The 21,665-nt window shown below is 40.6% G+C and overlaps 1 long non-coding RNA gene across 1 annotated transcript in view; it reads left to right on the top strand.

Annotated features, from left to right (window-relative positions):
* The first annotated feature begins 2,070 nt into the window (after nt 1–2,070).
* The window catches only part of LOC126946636 (uncharacterized), a 185,555-nt gene continuing 165,960 nt past the window's right edge, over nt 2,071–21,665 (top strand). The window contains exon 1 of the long non-coding RNA XR_007722728.1: nt 2,071–2,195. This is a non-coding gene — a long non-coding RNA (uncharacterized LOC126946636). The remainder of the gene's footprint in view (nt 2,196–21,665) is intronic.

Here is a 21,665-nt window from a genome sequence, read left to right as displayed (position 1 = left end):
TAAACGTCATTCCTAAAAGCATAAGCATTTTAATTAGCTCATCTGTAACTCCACAGGGCCTGCTGAGATATAAATATACATATATATTCATAATATAGATTGTTGTGAATAGATTTCTTATTAGTTGCATTCTCTCTCTTTCCTCCTTTCCCATTATTGTTTTTTTATTTCACAAAATGTCCTCTATTTTTTGAGCGAAAGAAGAGTTCTGTTTACTTGTGTTCTGGGGTCATAGAAAATTGATAAAAATTATTTTCTTTGGGAAAGAGGAGGGTTCAGGATAGTTCAAGTATCTCAATTCCCCAAAGAACTTCATGTATCTCTTCATCTAGAGTTCCCTGGTTCCAGTGAGGAACATACGAGTTAACTGAGGTCTTGTCATTGGTCCGGGCACTAGAATACAAGACAGTACCCTACAGATTAGCAGCTAAAAGGGGAGAAGGAGTAAAAGGGAGAGACTTTCTTCCCAGCAATTCTAGGCTCTATTCTGGGTAAATAAAGGTTTTGAGTCCTTTTTCTTGCTGGGTCATCTCAGGAGCACAGTGAGACACTCCACAGATGGCCCACAGCGTAACTTTTCCAAGGCTGTGTAGTTACGCCTCGAATCCAGAATTCATGTCTGGGGAAGAAGACCGGCTATATCAGGGGTCAGCCATGCCTTTTGGTTTCAATGACGTTTGAAGGTGCACTAGGAAGATGAGAGATCTTATAAGGAAGTGGAGAAACAGAAGGAAACACAAGGGAAAAAGGTAATATTAAAGGTGGAAATAGAGGGAAAACAAAAACAGCCCTCGACATCTGTGTTAGGCTGTTCTCTCACTGCTATAAAGAAATATCTGGGACTGGGTAATTTATAGAGACATGTAAGATCTGCAGGCCATACAAGCACGGCACCAGCATCTGCTGGGTTTCTGGGAAGGCCTCAGGAAACTTTTATTCATGGCGGAAGGTGAAGCAGGGACAGGCACGTCACATGGTGAAAGCAGGAGCAAGGGGGAGTGGGGAGATGCTAAACATTTTTAAACAACCAGATCTTGTGACAATTTACTATCACAAGAACAGCACCAAGCCATGAAGGATCTGCCACTAAGACCCAAACACCTCCCACTAGGCCCCACCTCCAGTATTGGGGATTACAATTCAACATGAGATTTGGGCAGGAATAAATATCCAAACTCTATCACCATCTATACCAGTGAGAACCTCTGTAAGACACTTTGGAGTTTGCAGAGTTCTTTTATGTCTACTGACTTATGATTTCAGAGGCATTGGTGGAAAGGCCTGAGATTTTATAAATAGACATACTGGTTCTAAGCTCCTTTTGAATTACAACTGAGAAAGTTGTGTGGCCTGAGAAATAGCCCTACCCCAGATTTGGAATTGAACTTTGCTTTGGTTATCTGTTGCTGTGTAACCCACTACCCTAAAACTTAGTGGGTAACAATAACCACAATTATGCCACAGTTTATTTTCTCTCATGACTCTGTGGGCTGACTACACAGGTCTCTTGCCTCATGTGGCGTCAACTAGACTCTTGAGACGGCTAGTAGGTGCAAAATGCCCTCACTCCTATGGCTGAGAAATGATGCTTCCTGCTGATTGAGAGCTCAGCTGGGTTGTTGGCTGAGGGCCTTTGTGTTCATCCATGTGGGCCTTTCCATATGGCTGCTTGGGCTTCCTCCAAGCATGGTAGCTGGGTTCCAAGAAGGAGTGTCCCAAGTGAACAAACCTTAATGTGCAAGTTTATATCAAGCCTCCATTTGCATCATGTCTGCTAATGTCTCATTGGACAAAGATAGTCACATAGTCAAGTTCAGAGACAATGTGGTAGGGGACTAAACAAAGACATGAATACTGGGAGGTTGGTTCACTGAGGCCATCAAAGGAACTGTAACAGTCTACTACCATCTCCAAGAAACCGTTGTGCAACCTCAGCACACAAAACATTGTTTGTGACTCAGCCTCCATCTGAAACTTCATGCCCACCATAAACTTTCTTGCCAAATTCTAATAGAATGTTCCTTCTGATACTGAGTCACAATTGTCCTGCCAGTTCTATGCACTGGTCTTTGTTCACTTCGTGTAGGACACAGTACCAGATATTACAAGCAACTTAGAAGAACTATGAGCCCTTATCCTTGCCTTAAGAAGACAGTTGTCCAAGTGCTGAGATGGGAACAAGAAAGAGCACATTGGTAAGGGAGGGGCAGAAATCCAGAGAAGAAAAAGATAAATGAAGGACAGAGCAGGAAGAGAGGAACGCTTTCTTCCCTTTAACCATGTCTTCTTTCCTTCCTTCCCTATTTTTGTCCTTCTTCCTTTCTCTTCTCATATTCTATACCCAACCTCTTCTGACCCTCTTCTCATCTTAGGTGTGAGATCATCCTAAAGTAATGTGAATCAGGCTTATCTATTATATTAATTATCTATTGCTGTGTAACAAGTTATCCTAAAGTTTTGTGGCTCAGAACAACAATAAATATTTATTATCTTCTATGATATTTTATGGGTCAGGAATTGAAGAGTGTCCAAGTTGGGTAGTTCTGGATCAAGGTAGCTGTCAAGATGTCATCTGGGGTGGAAGTCATGAGAAGACTTGAATGGGTCAGGAGGGCCTGCTTCCAAGGTGGCTCACTCACATGGCTGACAGGCTGGTGCTGGCTGTTGGTGAGTGGTCACATCCTCCCCATTTGAACTTCTGCACAGGTTGCTGATTGTCCTATGACATGGCAGTTGGCTTTTCCCAGAGCAAGCAAGTCAAGAGAGGAGAGTCAGGTAGAAGCTATCCTTTTTATGACCTACCTTTAGAAGTCACATAGCATCACTTCTGCCTTGTTCTGTTCATTAGAAGGGAAACCCCAAGTGTAGCCTGCTTTCAATCAGAGGAGAATTAGCCTTCACCTTCTCAAGGGAGTAGTATCAAAGAATTTGCAGACATTTAAAAATTACCATATTTATGTTTTCAAAAGGATCTTTGTGAAGTCACTGAGTATATTCTGTCCCACTTCAGTAATTTCTGAGGTGGGAATAGGTGGGTGATAAGGAACTCGCACCATGCAGTGGACAAATGATTTTTCAGCAACCAAGTTCTTGTTCCCCTTTGCAAGAAAGTTCCTTTCTCACACAGTCTACAGCTAATGCTGACCCAGTGAGTCTGAATGATGGCTCTCAAATGCCAAAAAGCTTTCAAAAGGACAAAGAAGATTGGAGTGGAGAAGGTGCATGAGTGACTGCTGTCAGTCAGGCAAATCATAAAGGCCAGTGCTCCCATTGTCCAGTTAGAGAACAAGGCCCTTTTGAAGGTGAACCTTCTGTGACTGTCCCTTTGCTTCCCTGAAATGAAGTGTATTTAGACCATGTGCTTATTTTTTCCCTCCCATCGTGTGCTCTGATTTATTAAAGCGTGTTATATACCCAAAGAGTCAGTTTAATTAATTGTAGCTCAAACGCTAATATCACTCTCCTTTCCTACTCCTTTCCTTGAAGGAATCTGCAAAGATTAGATTTCACCTGCTGCTGTGAAAAATACACAAAAGGAGGATGGTGAAAACTGGAGTAAGGGATCCTCAACTTTTGGAAAGAATTATCCGGGATATTAAAGGAATAGATAGGTTTTGCTTTTCTTGATTGTTGTCATCCCTTTCTCTGTTTAGCTTTTCTACTGGGATTTTTTTAGAGTTGGTCTTGCTCAGGCTGGGTTCTGCCTGGCCAGCTCAGTTGTATGGTAGGAGAGTCTTTTTTTTTTTTTTAAATTATTATACTTTAAGTTCTAGGGCACGTGTGCATAACATGCAGGTTTGTTACATATGTATACATGTGCCATGTTGGTGTGCTGCCCCCATTAACTCGTCATTTACATTAGGTATATCTCCTAATGCTATCCCTCCCCACTCCCCCCACCCTATGACAGGCCCCGGTGTGTGATGTTCCCTACCCTGTGTCCAAGTGTTCTCATTGTTGAATTCCCACCTATGAGTGAGAACATGTGGTGTTTGGTTTTCTGTCCTTGCGACCGTTAGCTCAGAATGATGGTTTCCAGCTTCATTCATGTCCCAACAAAGCACATGAACTCATCCTTTTTTTATGGCTGCAGAGTATTCCATGGTGTATATGTGCCATATTTTCTTAATCCAGTCTGTCATTGATGGACATTTGGGTTGGTTCCAAGTCTTTGCTATTGTGAATAGTGCCTCAATAAACATACGTGTGCATGTGTCTTTATAGCAACATGATTTATAATCCTTTGGGTATATATCCAGTAATGCAAATGGTATTTCTAGTTCTAGATCCTTGAGGAATTGCCACACTGTCTTCCACAATGGTTGAACTAGTTTACAGTCCCACCAACTGTGTAAAAGTCTTCCTATTTCTCCACATCCTCTCCAGCACCTGTTGTTTCCTGATTTTTAATGATCACCATTCTAACTGGTGTGAGATGGTATCTCATTGTGGTTTTGATTTGCTTTTCACTGATGGTCAGTAATGATGAGAATTTTTTCAAGTGTCTGTTGGCTGCATAAATGTCTTCTTTTGAGAAGTGTCTGTTCATATCCTTTGCCCACTTTTTGATGGGGTTGTTTGATTTTTTCTTGTAAATTTGTTTAAGTTCTTTGTAGATTCTGGATATTAGCTCTTTGTCAGATGGGTAGATTGTAAAAATTTTCTCCCATTCTGTAGGTTGCCTGTTCACTCTGATGGTAGTTTCTTTTGCTGTGCAAAACTCTTTAGTTAAATTAGATCTCATTTCTCAATTTTGTCTTTTGTTGCCATTGCTTTTGGTGTTTTAGTCATGAAGTCCTTCCCCATGCCTATGTCCTGAATGGTATTGCCTAGGTTTTCTTTTAGGGTTTTTATGGTTTTGGGTCTAACGTTGAAGTCTTTAATCCATCTTGAATTAATTTTTGTATAAGGTGTAAGGAAGGGATCCAGTTTCAGCTTTCTACGTATGGCGAGCCACTTTTCCCAGCACCATTTATTTAATAGGGAATCCTTTCCCCATTTCTTGTTTTTTTTTTTTTTGTTGGATTTGTCAAAGATCAGATGGTTGTAGGTGTGTGGTATTATTTCTGAGGGCTCTGTTCTGTTCCATTATTCTATATCTCTGTTTTGGTACCAGTACCATGCTGTTTTGGTTACTGTAGGTTTGTAGTATAGTTTGAAGTCAGGTAGCATGATGCCCCTAGCTTTGTTCTTTTGGCTTATGATTGTCTTGGCAATGTGTACTCTTTTTTGTTTCCATATGAACTTTAAAGTAGTTTTTTCCAATTCTATGAAGAAAATCATTGGTAGCTTGATAGGGATGACATTGAATCTATAAATTACCTTGGGCAGTATGGCCATTTTCATGATATTGATTCTTCCTATCCATGAGCATGGAATGTTCTTCCATTTGTTTGTGTCCTCTTTTATTTCATTGAGCAGTGGTTTGTAGTTCTCCTTGAAGAGGTCCTTCACATCCCCTGTAAGTTGGGGATTCCTAGGTATTTTATTCTCTTTGAAGCAATTGTGAACGGGAGTTCACTCATGATTTGGCTCTCTGTTTGTCTGTTCTTGGTATACAGAAATGCTTGTGATTTTTGCACATTGATTTTGTATCCTGAGACTTTGCTGAAGTTGCTTATCAGCTTAAGGAGATTTTGGGCTGAGACGATGGAGTTTTCTAAATATACAATCATGTCGTCTGCAAACAGGGACAATTTGACTTCCTCTTTTCCTAACTGAATACCCTTTATTTCTTTCTCCTGCCTGATAGCCCTGGTCAGAACTTCCAACACTATGTTGAATAAGAGTGGTGAGAGAGGCCATCCCTGTCTTGTGCCAGTTTTCAAAGAGAATGCTTCCAGTTTTTGCCCATTCAGTATGATGTTGGCTGTAGGTTTGTCATAAATAGTTCTTATTATTTTGTGATACGTCCCATCAATACCTAGTTCATTGAGAGTTTTTATCACGAAGGGCTGTTGAATTTTGTTGAAGGCCTTTTATGTATCTGTTGAGATAATCATTTTTTTTTTGTCTTTGGTTCTGTTTATATGCTGGATTACGTTTATTGATTTGCGTATGTTGAACCACCCTTGCATCCTGGGGATGAAGCTGACTTGATCATGGTGGACAAACTTTTTGCTGTGCTGCTGAATTCGGTTTGCCAGTATTTTACTGAGGACTTTTGCATTGATGTTCATCAGAGATATTGGTCTAAAATTCTCTCTCTCTCTGGTTTTGTGTGTGTGTGTGTGTGTGTGTGTGTGTGTGTGTGTCTGCCAGGCTTTGGTATCAGGATGATGCTGGCCTCATAAAATGAGTTAGGGAGGATTCCCTCTTTTCCTATTGATTGGAATAGTTTCAGAAGGAATGGTACCAGCTCCTCTTTTTACCTCTTGTAGAATTCTGCTGTGAATCCATCTGGTCCTGGACTTTTTTTGGTTGGTAGGCTATTAATTATTGCCTCAATTTCAGAGCCTGTTATTGGTCTATTCAGGGATTCAGTTTCTTCCTGGTTTAGTCTTGGGAGGGTGTATGTGTCCATGAATTTATCCATTTCTTCTAGGTTTTCTAGTTTATTTGCGTAGAGGTGTTTATCGTATTCTGTGATGGCAGTTTGTATTTCTGTAAGATGGGTGGTGATATCCCCTTTATCATTTTTTCTGCGTCTATTTGATTCTTCTCTCTTTTCTTCTTTATTAGTCTTGCTAGCAGTCTATCAATTTTGTTGATCTTTTCAAAAAACCAGCTCCTGGCTTCATTGATTTTTTGAAGGGTTTTTTGTGTCTCTATCTCCTTCAGTTCTGCTCTGATCTTAGTTATTTCTTGCCTTCTGCTAGCTTTTGAATGTGTTTGCTCTTGCTTCTCTAGTTCTTTTAATTGTGATGTTAGGGTGTCAATTTTAGATCTTTTGTGCTTTCTCTTGTGGGCATTTAGTGCTATAAATTTTCCTCTACACACTGCTTTAAATGTGTCCCAGAGATTCTGGTATGTTGTGTCTTTGTTCTCATTGGTTTCAAAGAACATCTTTATTTCTTCCTTCATTTCATTATGTACCCAGTAGTTATTCAGGAGCAGGTTATTCAGTTTCCATGTAGTTGAGCGGTTTTGAGTGAATTTCTTAATCCTGAGTTCTAGTTTGATTGCACTGTGGTCTGAGAGACAGTTTGTTATAATTTCTGTTCTTGTACATTTGCTGAGGAGTGCTTTACTTCCAACTATGTGGTCAGTTTTGGAATAAGTTAATGTAGTGCTGAGAAGAATGTATATTCTGCTGATTTGGGGTGAAGAGTTCTGTAGATGTCTATTAGGTCCCCAGAGGTGGAGTCTACAGAGGCAGGGAGGCTTCCTTGAGCTGCGGTGGGCTCCACCCAGTTTGATCTTCCCAGCCGCTTTGTTTACCTACTCAAGCCTCAGCAATAGCGGATGCCCCCAGCAAGCCTCACTGCCACCTTGCAGTTCCATCTCAGACTGTTGTGCTAGCAGTGAGCGAGGCTCCATGGGCGTGGGACCCTCCAAGCCAGGCATGGGATATAATCTACTGGTGTGCCATTTGCTAAGACCATTGGAAAAGCACAGCATTAGGGTGGGAGTGTCTTGATTTTCTAGGTACTGTCTGTCACGGCTTCCCTTGGCTAGGAAAGGGAATTCCTCAACTCCTTGCGCTTCCCTGGTGAGGTAGTGCCCTGCCCTGCTTTGGCTCATGCTCCGTGGGCTACACCCACTGTCTGACAAGCCCCAGTGAGATGAACCCAGTACCTCAGTTGGAAATGCAGAAATCACCCGCATTTGTCTTCTGTGTTGCTCATGCTGGGAGCTGTAGACTGGAGCTGTACCTATTCAGCCATCTTGGAACCTCCTTGGTAAGAGAGTCTTCAGTTCAGTGTCTAGGTTTGAGTTCTTGTTATAATAGCACTAGGCATAGTACTGGTCATATAGTGGATGCTCAGCAAACAGCTATGGAATGAGTAAGTAGAATAGGGTTTGGAGAGCAGAATGAGGCTTGGGCTGAATTCTGAACTGAGTTCTAGTTTTTGATCTCTTGCTGAGCATGTCATCACTTGAGTCTCTTGGACTTGACTTTTTCTGTGTGTGTGAAATTGGAGAGACAGAGGTAGGTTGGGGATCCCAGGCATTCCCTTGTTCTGGGATAATGACATGATTTGAAGGAATTAGAACTGTAGTCATCAGATGTGGCAATATTTAGAGAGATGCTTTAGCTCAAGACCAGCTCTATCCTGATGTGATGGCACAAACTGGAGATAGAAGCCACTTGTGACCTGGCACAGGTTGAAGACCCTCTCTGGACCACACCTGAGCCATCTGTAGAATAAAGAGGAAGTGGCTGCTTTTCTAGTTCCAGGTCCTCTGCTTCTATATACTTCTTCCATCGGCAGCTGTACTAAGTGAGGATCCCATGAGATTACTGGGACAATGCCAAACAGTGGTGATAGAACACATTCAGCATGTCCCAGAGATGCTGGGGACTCCTGTTTCCTGAAGGAGACTCTCAAGAGGGTAAGATAGAGCCTCTTTTCAGTCATGAGCTCTCTGCTGTAGGACTCTCTTGCAGTTTGAGAATGATCTAAATCTGGGCATTCAAAGAGCTGTTGATTCTGAATCTTTTAGAGGGGAGGCAATTGTTAAGATAATGGATTACAACTCCTTCATTCTTCTCATGAAGAACCTGGAATTCTGGAGAGGTGAACTGTATAACAATTTAGCAAATTAATGATTAGGCTCAGACGAGCACTTTGGTGACTTCTCATGGAAAGTTTCTTCCTATACTAAGCCTACTTCTGCCTTCAAGGAATTCTATAGATTTCCATTGTCAGTATCAGGTAGGAGGATGTCTGGGGTATAGCACGGTGCCTGCCACACAGCAGGTGCTCAATAAATACTGGCCAAGAAAACAATGTGCACAACTGTTATAGGCTCTTCCAATAGTAAAGACCAGGATTTGTCATGTGGATTCCAAGTTAGTAGTCATTCTTCCATGCCAAATTCCTCTTTCCTTACTGCCTTCGCCTTTGAACATGACTCTTTTTGTAAATCCTCAGAGATATTTTTTCCTTTTATTTACTTTATAGATAGATTGTATAAAAGACCATATCCCAGTCCACTTCTATTGTAATAATAAGACCTGGACACATGGATATTATGGCTCATGTGCAAAAACTGGGTCACTTTCAAACTAATTTGTAGAACTTGTCCAAGGGAAGGATATATAAAGTCTTGATTCAGGATTTAAAAAAAGATGTGCAAATAAAAAACAGATGTCTCTTTATTGATTTAGGAAATTGTAATGTCAAAAGTTATTTACAAAAGTCTCACTCCTTTTGTATTCCTAAAAACTCATTTTCGCTGCTATTAATTTGCTACTTTGTGTCCTCAATAAGGATATTACAAATTTAATTGATTTTGAACTCACTGATTTTGAACTTAATGAAATTGTTTATTTCAGTAGCATCACTTTCGCTTATTTTCTTCACCATTAAACTTGGTGATATGAATCCCAAACTGATTTACCTAACAGCCGAGGGGGTGAAAAATAAGAGATCTCAATTTTTTGGAAGTTTTCCAATTTTATATCCTAGATGACTGACATACTGGTTCAAGAAGTCATTTTGGCTCCTTTTCTTGAAAGATGTTTTCTTTAAGTCTCCATATTTGACTTGCTATTTAAGAAGAAATTGATTCCCTACTCTGTTTAAAGGACATTTGATGACTTCCCATTGTCCCTAAGAGAAGCTTTAAATATTTAACATGGCATTCTCAGATCTTGACTATCTGGCTGCCAATGTACCTCTGTCTATATCCCTTCTTGTTACTCCTGCCACACATTATTTGCTCCTTGTCCCTCAAAAATACTAGAAATTTTAGTAACAACAGTGTATTAATTATCTCTTGCTGCATAACAAGTTATCCCAAGCATTAGGTATATTTCTTGGATTCTGTGGGTCAGGAATCTGAGCACAGCTTAGCTGGGTCCTCTGCTTCAGGGTTCCTTCTCTTACAAGACTGCAGTCAAGGTTGTCAGTGGAGGCTGCAGTCATCTCAAAGTTCACCCGGAGCAGGAATTGTTTCCAAGCTCACTCATGTGGTTATTGGTAGAATTCGGTTCCTCCTGGACTGTTGAGCTGAGGGCCTCAGCTTCTTGTTGGCTGTTGGCCAGAAGTCACCTTCAATTTCTTGCCAAGTGGCCCTCTCATCAAAGCATGCGTGAAGGGGAGTGGGTGGAGAGAGAGAGGGAGAGAGAGCGAGAGCGAGTGAGAGAGAGAGAGAGAATCAGCAAGTTGGAAATCTGTCTTTTGTAACCTAATCAGGGAAGTGACATATCATTACCTTTGCTGCTTCTAGTGGTTAGAAGCAACCAATGGAATGACCAGCACATTGTAAAGGGGAGAGGCTATTTGAGGGCGTGAATACTGAGAGTTGGAGATAATTTAGAGTCATGTCAGAAGCTGCCAACCACAAACAATATTTACAGTTAATAATTACTGAGTATGAACTATGTAATATACACCCTGTTAAGACCTTTCCCATACAGTATTTCATTCAGTCCTTACAAAAATTCTAGTCAATAGATAATGTTTTCATTTCAATGTCATCTTAAAAAGGTTAATTAGCAAGTGGCAGAGGCAAGATTTGAGCCCTGGTTAAGTCAGGAGACAACATCCTTATTTCTTCATCCTCAGAGCTCAGCACTGACTCTGTGACACAAGAACCTAGTAGGTATTGAGTAACTGCAAAATAAATGAATGAATGAATGAATGTAGACTTGGGTTCCACTCTGACTACTTTTGCCCAAACTCTGGTGCTAGGCCTTGACCCAGTCTAAATAATATATAAATTACCGTGTGGTTAAATAGGGCTGAATGATACTTAATCAGTGAGGGGAACTCTAAATTTTAGGTGCAGGACTCAAGAGAGGAGATGTGGTTTTGTAATTTTTTCTCATGTATAGTCACCTGTCACTTAATGATGGAGATAAGTTCCAAGAAATGCAACATCTGGCAAATTTGTCATTGTGCAAACATTATAAGGTGTACTTACACAAAGCTAGATGGTGTAGCCTGCTACGCATCTAGGCTATATGGTACAGCCAGTTGCTCCTAGGCTACAAGCCTATACAGCATGTTATTGTACTAAATACTCTAGGTAATTATAAAACAATGGTAAGTATTTGTGTGTCTAAGAATATCCAAACACAGGCCGGGTGCAGTGGCTCATGCCTGTAATCTCAGAACTTTGGGAGGCCCAGGCAGGTGGGTCACGAGATCAGGAGATCGAGACCATCCTGGCTAACATGGTGAAACCCCGTCTCTACTAAAAATACAAAAAATTAGCTGGGCATGGTGGTACATGCCTGTAGTCCCAGCTACTCAGGAGGCTGAGACAGGAGAATCGCTTGAACCAGGGAGGCGGAGGTTGCAGTGAGCCGAGATCGTGCCACTGCACTCCAGCCTGGGTGACAGAGTGAGACTCCATCTCAAACAGAAAGAAAGAAAGAAAGAAAGAAAGAAAGAAAGAAAGAAAGAATATCTAAACACAGAAAAGGTACAGTAAAAATACGGTATAAAACGATAAACAGTACACCTGTACACCTGCATGGGTCACCTGCCATGAATGGAGCTTGTAGAACTGGAAGTTGCTCTGGGTGAGTCAGGGAGTGAGTGGTGAATGAAGGTGGCCCTAAGGCATTACTGTATACTACTTAGACCTTGTAAACACTGTACACTTAGGCTACACTAAATTTATTAACTTTTTTTTCTTCAATAATAAATTAACCTTAGCTTACTATAACTTGTTTACGAACTTTTTACTTTTTTAAACTTTTAAACTCTTTTGTAATAACACTTAGTTTACAATATAAACACATTGTACAGCTATACAAAAAATTTTCTGTATATTCTTGTTCTATAAGTTTTTTCCTATTTAAAAACCTTTTTATTTTTTATGTTTTAAGCTTTTTTTTTTTGCTAAAAACTAAGACACAACACACATTAGCCTAGGCCTCCACAGGGTCAGGTCATCAATATCACTGTCTCCCATTTCCTAATCTTGTTCCACTGGAAGGTCTTCAGTGGCAGTAACATGCAAGGATCTGTCATCTCCTATGATAACAATACTGCTTCTGGAATAACTCCTGAATGACCTGCCTTGTTTTACACAGGTTGTTTTATAGTTAACTTAAAAAAAAATAAGGACAAGGAGTATACTCAAAATAAAAAGCATAGTATAATAAACACATAAACCAGTAACACAGTTGTTTATTATCATTATCAAGTATTATGTACTGTACATAATTGCATGTGCTATACTTTTATACAACTGGCAACACAATTAAGTTCGTTGACACCAGCATCACCACAAACAGGTCAGCAATGTGTTGTGCTACAATGTCGCAATGCCTATGAATCACTAGGCAATAGAATTTTCAGGTTAATTATAAGTCTTGTGGACCACCATGGTATATGCAGTCTGTTGTTCACTGAAATGTCATTATGCAGGACATGACTGTAGTAAAAAGCAGACTTCATTACTACTGAGAACTTCAAAAGGATATCCAAGAAATTAGAATGCCAACACCCAGGATGAGAGATTATGGAGTTGTAAAGGAGACTGCTACAAACTTGAGAGGAATATTAGAATAGTATTAGAAAGGTGGAATTAGTAGCTAGCAGCTGGCATGCTTTTAAATCTGACTTCTCTTCCTTAAAGACAAATAAGATTGTCTTAGTCTGTTTGTGCTGCTGTAACAAAATGCCACAAGCTGTGTATCTTATAAACAACAGATAGTGGTTTCTCACAGTTCTGGAGCCTGGGAAGTCCAAGATCAAGGCAGATTTGGTGTCTGGTAAGGACCTGCTTTCAGACCCACAGACCCTGCTTCTGACTGTGTTCTTACATGACAGAAGGGGCAAGGGATCTCTTTCAGACCTCTTTTGTGAGGACAGCAATCCCAATCATGAAGGCTTTGCTCCCGTGACCTAATCACCTCCCCAAGGCCTCACATCTAAAACCATCAACTTATGAATTTTGGGGGGACATAGGCATTCAGACCATAGTAGGGATTAAAGGCAGCAAACAAAGAACTAGCTGAACTAGAGATAAAGAAGCTATTCTGTCTGTGGCAGAATGGGTTAAGAAAGAGTGGGCAAGCAAGGAGTAGGGACAAAGACAGGAGGGTTCTTTTTGCATCCGACCCTTAACTCAACAACTTTCTTTTGTATCTCTCCACTTTCAGGATTCACTGAGGTTGTCAGGCTCCTGTGGGAATAGGTTAGGTGGACCCAAATGCCATGGCTGATAAATAAATGTCATTATAGTGTCACAGTGAAACTCAGCACTTGAGAATTCACAACACTGGACAGTTTATGAAGTGCTTTTTCATGGGATCTTATTTGTGCCTTCAATGACCTCTGCAGTGATATTGTCAAGAAGGCTGGACAGACCTGTCATTTGACCAGTACCCCTTCTCCCTGTGAGGAAGCCACATGGTAATCAAATCGTCATAAAATGGCTCAGTGAGAATGGACCAAAGTCCCAGTGTTTAATGACATTAGGCAAAGAGTTGGGCAGCACATTGGGCCGGTGAACTCTAAGGGCCAGGGTCTCCCTTTCTTGGGATATGCACTGTCAACTGTTGCCTCTGAGTCTCTCTATTATGGGGTCAAAGTAGAGCTCTCTTCGCCTTCTGATGGACACTTTTTTTGTGGTTGTTGATGTTGTTGCTGTCATGATTAATGCCATGGATACAAATAAAGCCAGTTCATTGCTCTTGTTGCAGCTGGCATGAAAAACATTTTGTCTCAGATGCCATTTGCACAAGTGACCTCATCCATTATGTATTGGTTTTATAATTTAGCCCAGCCTTTCAGATGCCCATGGGATGTCACCTACTCATGGGTATTATTATTCACAGTTTATAAAAATAAAACAAGGCTTAGAGAAGTTGGTATGGGAGATTTTTCAGAGATTTTTTTCAGAGGTTCATCGAAGCCATAAATAAAACCTCTCAGGAATGGGATAATCTAATGCAGGTTTATGACTCCAAACTCTGAGTTCTTTGCATCCTCATGCCTTCCCCATGTTGGTTCCCTGCAGAGTTAGAATGAGGAGATTCCCATTGTACTGCCTCTTTTATTGCACAATCATATCTGGATGTGCTATATTGTTGTGTGAGGTTGGGTGATGATGAACAGGGAAGCTTGAGAGAAGTCTGGATAGAGAAGAGTAAACTTAAAGAAAGTAGGAACCAAACAAAGCGGAACTATGGAGATGCGTACTTTCTTACATCTTGGGGATAAATGAGTGATTTAGTGAAATAGAGGACTTGACAGGTTCAAAATCGGTGATGCCATGACCAGGGCCTGCAGTCTGACTCCCAGGCTGGGCTGGCCTAATCTTTGTCCACAATTTTTTCTTTTACTGGAGCACCTCTCCTGCTAATAGGTGACTGTATCAGTGGGTGACAGAAGCTGTTGTCCTGCCATCAAGAACACTTGGAGGTGAGGGGTAGGAGGCAGCTGCTGTCCCCAGATGTGTGGAATGCAGCAGGAACAGCTCCTACAATGGTGTATACCCTGATTCATTTTCAATCTAAAAATAACTAATGTTTGGGCAACAGATTAAACATGTAATTAGGAATGGGTATATGTTCATTCAGATAGAATATCCTCTGGCACACTATTATCTCTTTCCATCTCCACTCATGCCCACCTACAGGTGGTGTTTTCAGACTCCCAAATCCTTTTTCTTCTTTTTATTTTTTAGATGGAGTCTTGCTCTGTCACCCAGGCTCAAGTGCAGTGCTGTCATCTTGGCTCACTGAAACCTCCGCCTCCTGGGTTCAAGTGATTCTCCTGCCTCAGCCTCCTAGGTAGCTGAGATTACAGGCGCACGCCACCATGCCTGGCTAATTTTTGTATTTTCAGTAGAGATGGAGTTTTACCATGTTGACCAGGCTGGTCTTGAACTTCTGCGCTCAAGTGATCTGCCTGCCTCAGCCTTCCAAAGTGTTGGGATTATAGGCGTGAGCCACCGGGCCCAGCCTACTTTTTCTGTTAAGAGTGTTTATCTTTGTCTGCCTTGGCCCTGGCAAGATTTTTTTTCTCCCGTTATCAGAATAGCAAGTGAGTTAGTGAGTGTCTTAGACCACATCTTACATCCAAGGAAAAAGGGGAGATAAAAATAATCTCATATTTGCTCTAGGTTTGGTTAACTCATTCCTGCTATGCAAGCATGTTAAAAGCAACCACTATAAAAAGAAGAAATTAACTGGGCAAGGCCAAAACCCAGAGTTAAACAGATGCTCAGCAAATCTTCACTATGGTCAGGCTCTTGGGCTGGGCAGGTACCACCCGGGAATAAAAGTGTGAAGTCAAGCATCCAAACACTGTAACTGGACCCAAGCACACTCCATATGGGGCTAGCTCCTTTCCTCACTCCCTGGTTCTGATGGAAAGTCATGGATGCTTGGCCTAGCTGTGGTGATATGATGTGGAAATTTCAGTGTCCTGAGCAGAGGTGCTGGGAAAGGAATGGTAAAAGTTCCCTGGGGGCAGTGTGGGCAATAGAGCAATTACCATGCTTCCCACTGGACTTCACAAGAGCCTCAGAATCCAGATGATCCTCTTCTGCCCTTTTATAGTGGATATGCCTTGCTGCTTTCCCTGGGAACCATAATTCTTCAGCACTCGATGGTGAAATTGTGTTTTTCAGCATTTCAGTTCTACAATTGCACCTCATTTACAGTATTGCTTAGGTGTCCCTGAGGGGCCCCTGCAGAACCACCAGAGAGTTTGTCCACAAAGAGAAAACTCTTCAAGCCTTTACCTCCCAGGATCTTACTGCATCTGTTGGCCTATCTGGTAGAAAAGCTGTAGGATTTTGACTTACATTTTTTTGTGGGGGAGGGAGTAGAGTCACTAGGGGGATGGCTTGAGCCAGGATGAGCAGAGAACCCGCAGAAACAACTTAAGCCAACTTGATTTCTTTCGGAATCCCATGTGCTCACTCAAAGATTGCATGGGATTTACTCTTTTAAGGAACCAGGCGAGTCAAAATCTTTCTAAAGAGATTCTGAAAAATATCTCTTATTATTTCTTATTAAATTTAAAGAACTCTTTTTGGGATTATAAATAAACTCTTCATCACTCACTTGAAGGTATTAAAGCTTGTGATTATTCTGCTCTGAGGTATTATGTACCAACTTGCCTTTCCCTGCCATCCAACTTGTGTCTAGCTTTACTTCACCCACCACCAGTTGGTATGTGTTTAAGGAATGAAAAAGAATTTTAATATATGCCAAGATAAAATATAATTAGTCTGGCAAATCTTCTGTTTAAAAGGGCATGAACAAAATCCCCAGTCTAAATAGAAATTACATCTGGATTGTCTTCTATTTTCAATTATTTCTATTATCTGACCCTTTTATTTATCATGGGTAATCAAAAGTTGATATATTTTCAAGAAACTGAGCCAAAACAAAGCAGAGTAAACAAAAAACCATAACCAGGGGACAAGGTAGGGGAGAAAATGTGAATGAGCCATATAGATGCTTTGTGCATCACCTGTGTGTTTATCCATCCATCCACTATTTAGTTTGTCTATACACGTGAAGTATGATTCTTAGAGCTGGATATCAGGGTAGAAATCCCAAAGCCTTTAAAGTTACAATGGCCTGGGTTATAATTTTGATTTTAAATTTATGCTAGTTGTGAGTTCTACAAAACTCATAATCTCTGCAGTCTCAGGTTGCTCATCTCTACGATGGGTTTCCAAACCCCTCTTTTACAGGGATTTGCTATTATGTACCTGGAACAATACCTAGTACATACCAGTTTCATAAATATTGTCTCTCTTGTTTCACATTTCCTTCTCTTTCTCCTGATTAACTGATAGGCACCTTGAAGAAAAGTGACATTAAAATGGAACTTACCCAGACCTTCCCATCTTGCCATTTTTGTTAAGAGAGGTAATTGAAGAAAATAACAGTGAACAGTGTGGCACATAAGAGGGTCCAATGCACGCTAAGTGTTAATGTTTTCCAAGGATTTCTCATACCCTAGAAGATGACACTCAAACTTTCAGACCTGGAGCATCCTGGGATCTTGGCCAAGCCAAGCATCTATGAGATGCCAACCATGCATTCCATTATACTGGACTGGTCTTGCAGAGCTGCTGCCCAGCATCTCCCTTACGCTAGATGGAGCCACAATCCCATTATATGTTAAACTCCAGAGTTCAGCAATAGGTATGATTTCCCATTCCCATTCTATTAGTCCCTATTAGAATCTATCAGGCTTAATCTCATCATGCCATCCAGCTGAGTTTACCTCAGTGACTATCAAGTGCCTGAGTCTCTCTGGCATTCTGTCCTCAACTGTACTTTTATACTCTGTGGTTCTATTCATCCTCTGTTCCAGGATTTCTTAACCCAAGGTTTCCAGCACTATTGGCATTTTGGGCTGGATAACTCTTTGTTATGGGGGGCTGTCCTGTGCATGTTTAGTAGCATCCCTGACTTCCACTCACGGGGTGCTGGTAATATCCCCTTAGCTATGACAACCAAAATGTTTCCAGGCCTTTCCAAATTTGGGGGGCAAAGTTACCCCTGATTGGGAACTGCTGTTCTAATCTAACCCACACCTTCCATTATGCCCTCCGAAAGCGAAGTGTCATCAAGAAACTCATCTCTAACTTTGTCTCTGAATTTTTGTTTCTTTTCTCTAATTGGAACTTGGTATTCCCTTGGTTGTCTCAAATGGAGGCTGTTTCTTCTCCGACATAGTACCTACCTAAGAGCCAGGAGGTGAAGTGAGTGTCCTTCTTGCTCCCCAGTGATGCTTTGAAACAGGCATTTTCCATACTGCCCACAAAATCTGCCCCTTCTAAGCTTATACATCTGGTAATGGTATTCTTTTCTACGCCTTCGTGTATGGTCCACAGTCTGCCTCATCTCTCACCCTTATTCACAGGAGAATTCAGTACTTGGTTACTTTCTTATTCTTCTAAACACTTCCTAAACACTGCCATCATTCTCAGTGTTTTTAAAATCCACATTGATGACTCCAACACCATGACCTCTCTGTTTCTGGCCTGATTTTCAGCGACCAGTTACATTACCAAATGAATGATGGAACACTGAAAACATACCAGGCACTGTTCTAGATCCAAGGGCTGCAGGAGCGATGGAATAGATATGATTTCTGCCCTCATAGAGTTTACATTATCAAAGTGGAGAAGTGCAAACAATATGCAAATAAATATATGAAAATATATGAAAATTTCATGTTGATAGTCGCTATTAAAGGAATAAGCAGGCTATTGTGGATAAGGAACAAGAGGGTTGGAGTGATGAATTTGCATAGTGGGGCAAGGAAAATATTTTCTGAGGTAGTAAAATGTTGAGTTGAGACTTGAGAGATGAAAAGGGGTTGACCATGCAAACAGCAAGAGGAAGAACAATTCAGGAAGGAGAAATGGGAAGTCCAAAGGCTTTGTGGGTGGTAATGAGCATGGAATTCAAGGAATAGGAAGTTGGCCTGCATGTCTGCGGAGCAGTAGGTGAGACAGAGTGTTACTGGAAGAGATGAATGTATGAGGTAGATATATGTGCCTTTGTTGATTTGTTTGTTTGTATCTCATGTGCAGAAAATTGAGTTGATTATTCTCAGTTTATAACACCATATCATTGTTGGTCTATGGCTGCCCTTTTTAATTTTTAAATGTATTTTTCCTCTTTATCCCCAATTTTCAATCTAATTTTCATTCCTCCCATATGCTTCCATTTTGTGTATTTTTTTGGTATATATCTTTCTATTCTACTTTCCATACATCTGTTTACATACATATGTTCATGTTTGTTCTATTTTAAAGTATTTGAATTAATGGTATTATGCAATAGATCTTTTCCTGTTCTTTTTTCATTCAACTTAATTTTTTGAGATCGCTCCATATTTCTATATGTATCTAGTCCATTTCTTCTACTTGTTGCATAATATTTCACTATGCGTACCTACCTATACCTTTCAATTACCCATTTCTTAGTTCATGGCTACCTAAGTTGTTACTGGGTTTTTTTTTTTTAACCACCATAAGCAACACTGTACATGTGCTCCCCAGTGAGATCTTCTCTGAACATGGTGCCCAAAGTCAGAATGCTGGGTCATAAAATAAGTGCATTGTCTAATTTCACTGAAAACTACCAGTCTGATTTCCAAAATTCTATACTAGTGTACACTTTCATTAGCAGTGCATAATTTTCTATTCATTTATCACGAGTTCTACTTAAAACTCTTACAGAGTTGTGTAAATTTATTCTCAGAATGCTCAACCACATTAGCCACCCTTCCAGTTTTCTCTTTCGGAGGAAATGTCTTCTGACCTGCTCCACACTGAGCTCATTGTTCTATTCAGCTGTATCTTGGGATCTCCCTTCACTATCACCGTGAGAATTTCTTTCATTTCTGGGTTTTCATGCCTTCCTCTTTCTTGGCATACTCTCTTGTTTTTGTGGAGCACATCCTGCTGAGAAATTATAGATATTTTACTGAGAGTGTTATATGACAGAAAATGTCCTTATCTTCACACTTAATTATAACTTTGGATATAAAATTCTTGATCAGAAATTATTTCCCCTCACAATCCTGATGACATTGCACATTGATGTCTAGCATCTGGTATTGCTTTTGAGAAGTTCAATGTTCTTTGGATCCTTGATGCTTTGTATACAGAAAGCATTTTTTTTCCTGCTCAGGAATGTATAACTTCTTCTCTTTATTTCCCAAGTCCTGAAATTTTAAAATGATGGGTCATGGTGTGGGTCAGTTGTTTTCTTGTGTGCTGAGTACTTTGTGAACCTCTCAGTTTGGAAACTCAAATCTTTCAGTGCTGGGCTATTTCCTTGAATTATTTTATTGATGATTTCTTTCTACCATGTTCTTTGTTCTCTTTTTCCAGAGTGCCTGCTGTTTGGAGTCATTCTTATCTTTTTATTTCTTTTTTAAAAAATTTTACTTTAAGTCCTGGGATACATGTGCAGAACGTGCAGGTTTGTTACGTAGGTATGTGTGTGCCATGGTGGTTTGCTGCACCTATTGACCTGTCCTCTAAGTTCCCTCCCTTTGCTCCCCACCCCCAGACAGGCCCCCGTGTGTGATGTTCCCCTCCCTGTGTCTATGCATTCTCATTGTTCAACTCCTACTTATGAGTAGGAACATACGGTGTTTGGTTTTCTGTTCCTGTGTAAGTTTGCTGAGAATGATAGTTTCCAACTTCCTCCATATCCCTGCAAAGGATGTGAACTCATCCTTTTTAATGACTCCATGGTGTATATGTGCCACATTTTGTTTATCTAGTCTATCATTGATGGGCATTTGGGTTGGTTCCAAGTCTTTGCTATTATTACAACCCGACTCAAATGGCCATCAATGATAGACTGTATAAAGAAAATGTGGCACATATGCACCATGGAATACTATGCAGTTTTAAAAAAGAATGAGTTCATGTCCTTTGCATGGACATGGATGAAGCTGGAAACCATCATTCTCAGCAAACGAACACAGGAACAGAAAACCAAACACCTCACATTTGCACTCATAACTGGGAGTTGAACAATGGGAACACACGAACACAGGGAGGGGAACATCACACGCTGGGGCCTGTCAGGGGGTGCGGGACAAGGGAAGAGATAGCATTAGGAGAAACACCTAATGCATGCAGGGCTTAAAACCTAGATGATGGGTTGATGGGTACAGCAAACCACCATGGCACATGTATACCTACGTAACAAACCTGCACGTTCTGCACATGTATCCCAGAACTTAAAGTGTAGTGAAAAAAATATGTGTGTATGTGTCTTTATAATGGAATGATTTATATTCCTTTGGGTATATACCTAGTAATGAGATTGCTGGGTCAAATGGTATTTCTGGTTCTAGATCCTTGAGGAATTGCCATAGTGTCTTCGACAATGGTTGAACTAATTTACATTCCCACCAACAGTGTAAGAGCATTCCTGTTTCTCCACAGCCTCACCAGCATCTGTTGTTTCTTGACTTTTTAATAATCTCCACTCTGACTGGCGTGAGATGGTATCTCATTGTGACTTTGATTTGCAATTCTCTAATGATCAGTGATGTTGAGTTTTTTTTTCATGTGTTTGTTGGCCACATAAATGTCTTCTTTTGAGAAGTGCCTTGTTCATATCCTTTGCCCACTTTTTGATGGGTTTGTTTGTTTTTTTCTTGTAAATATGTTTGCATTCCTTGTAGATTCTGGATATTAGGCATTTGTCAGATGGGTAGATTGCAAAAATTTTCCCCCATTCTGTAGGTTGCCTGCTCACTCTGATGATAGTTCTTTTTGCTGTGTAGAAGACTTTTAGTTTAGTTAGATCCCATTTGTCAATTTTGTCTTTTGTTGCAATTGCTTTCGGCATTTTTGTCATGAAGACTTTGCCCATGCATACGTCCTGAATGGTATTGCCTAGGTTTTCTTCTAGGGATTTTTATGGTTTTGGGTTTTGCATTTAAGTCTTTATTCATCTTGAGTTAATTTTTATATAAGGTGTAAGGAAGGGGTCCAGTTTGTTTTCTGCATATGGCTAGCCAGTTTTCCCAGCATCGTTTATTGAATAGGAGATCCTTTCCCCATTGCTTCATTGCTTGTTTTTGTCA

The sequence above is a fragment of the Macaca thibetana genome, chromosome 2 (assembly GCF_024542745.1).
Source record: "Macaca thibetana thibetana isolate TM-01 chromosome 2, ASM2454274v1, whole genome shotgun sequence".
Classification (NCBI taxonomy): Eukaryota; Metazoa; Chordata; class Mammalia; order Primates; family Cercopithecidae; genus Macaca; species Macaca thibetana.
The sequence above is the reverse complement of the archived record's forward strand: the minus strand, read 5'-3'. Positions and strand labels throughout refer to the sequence as shown.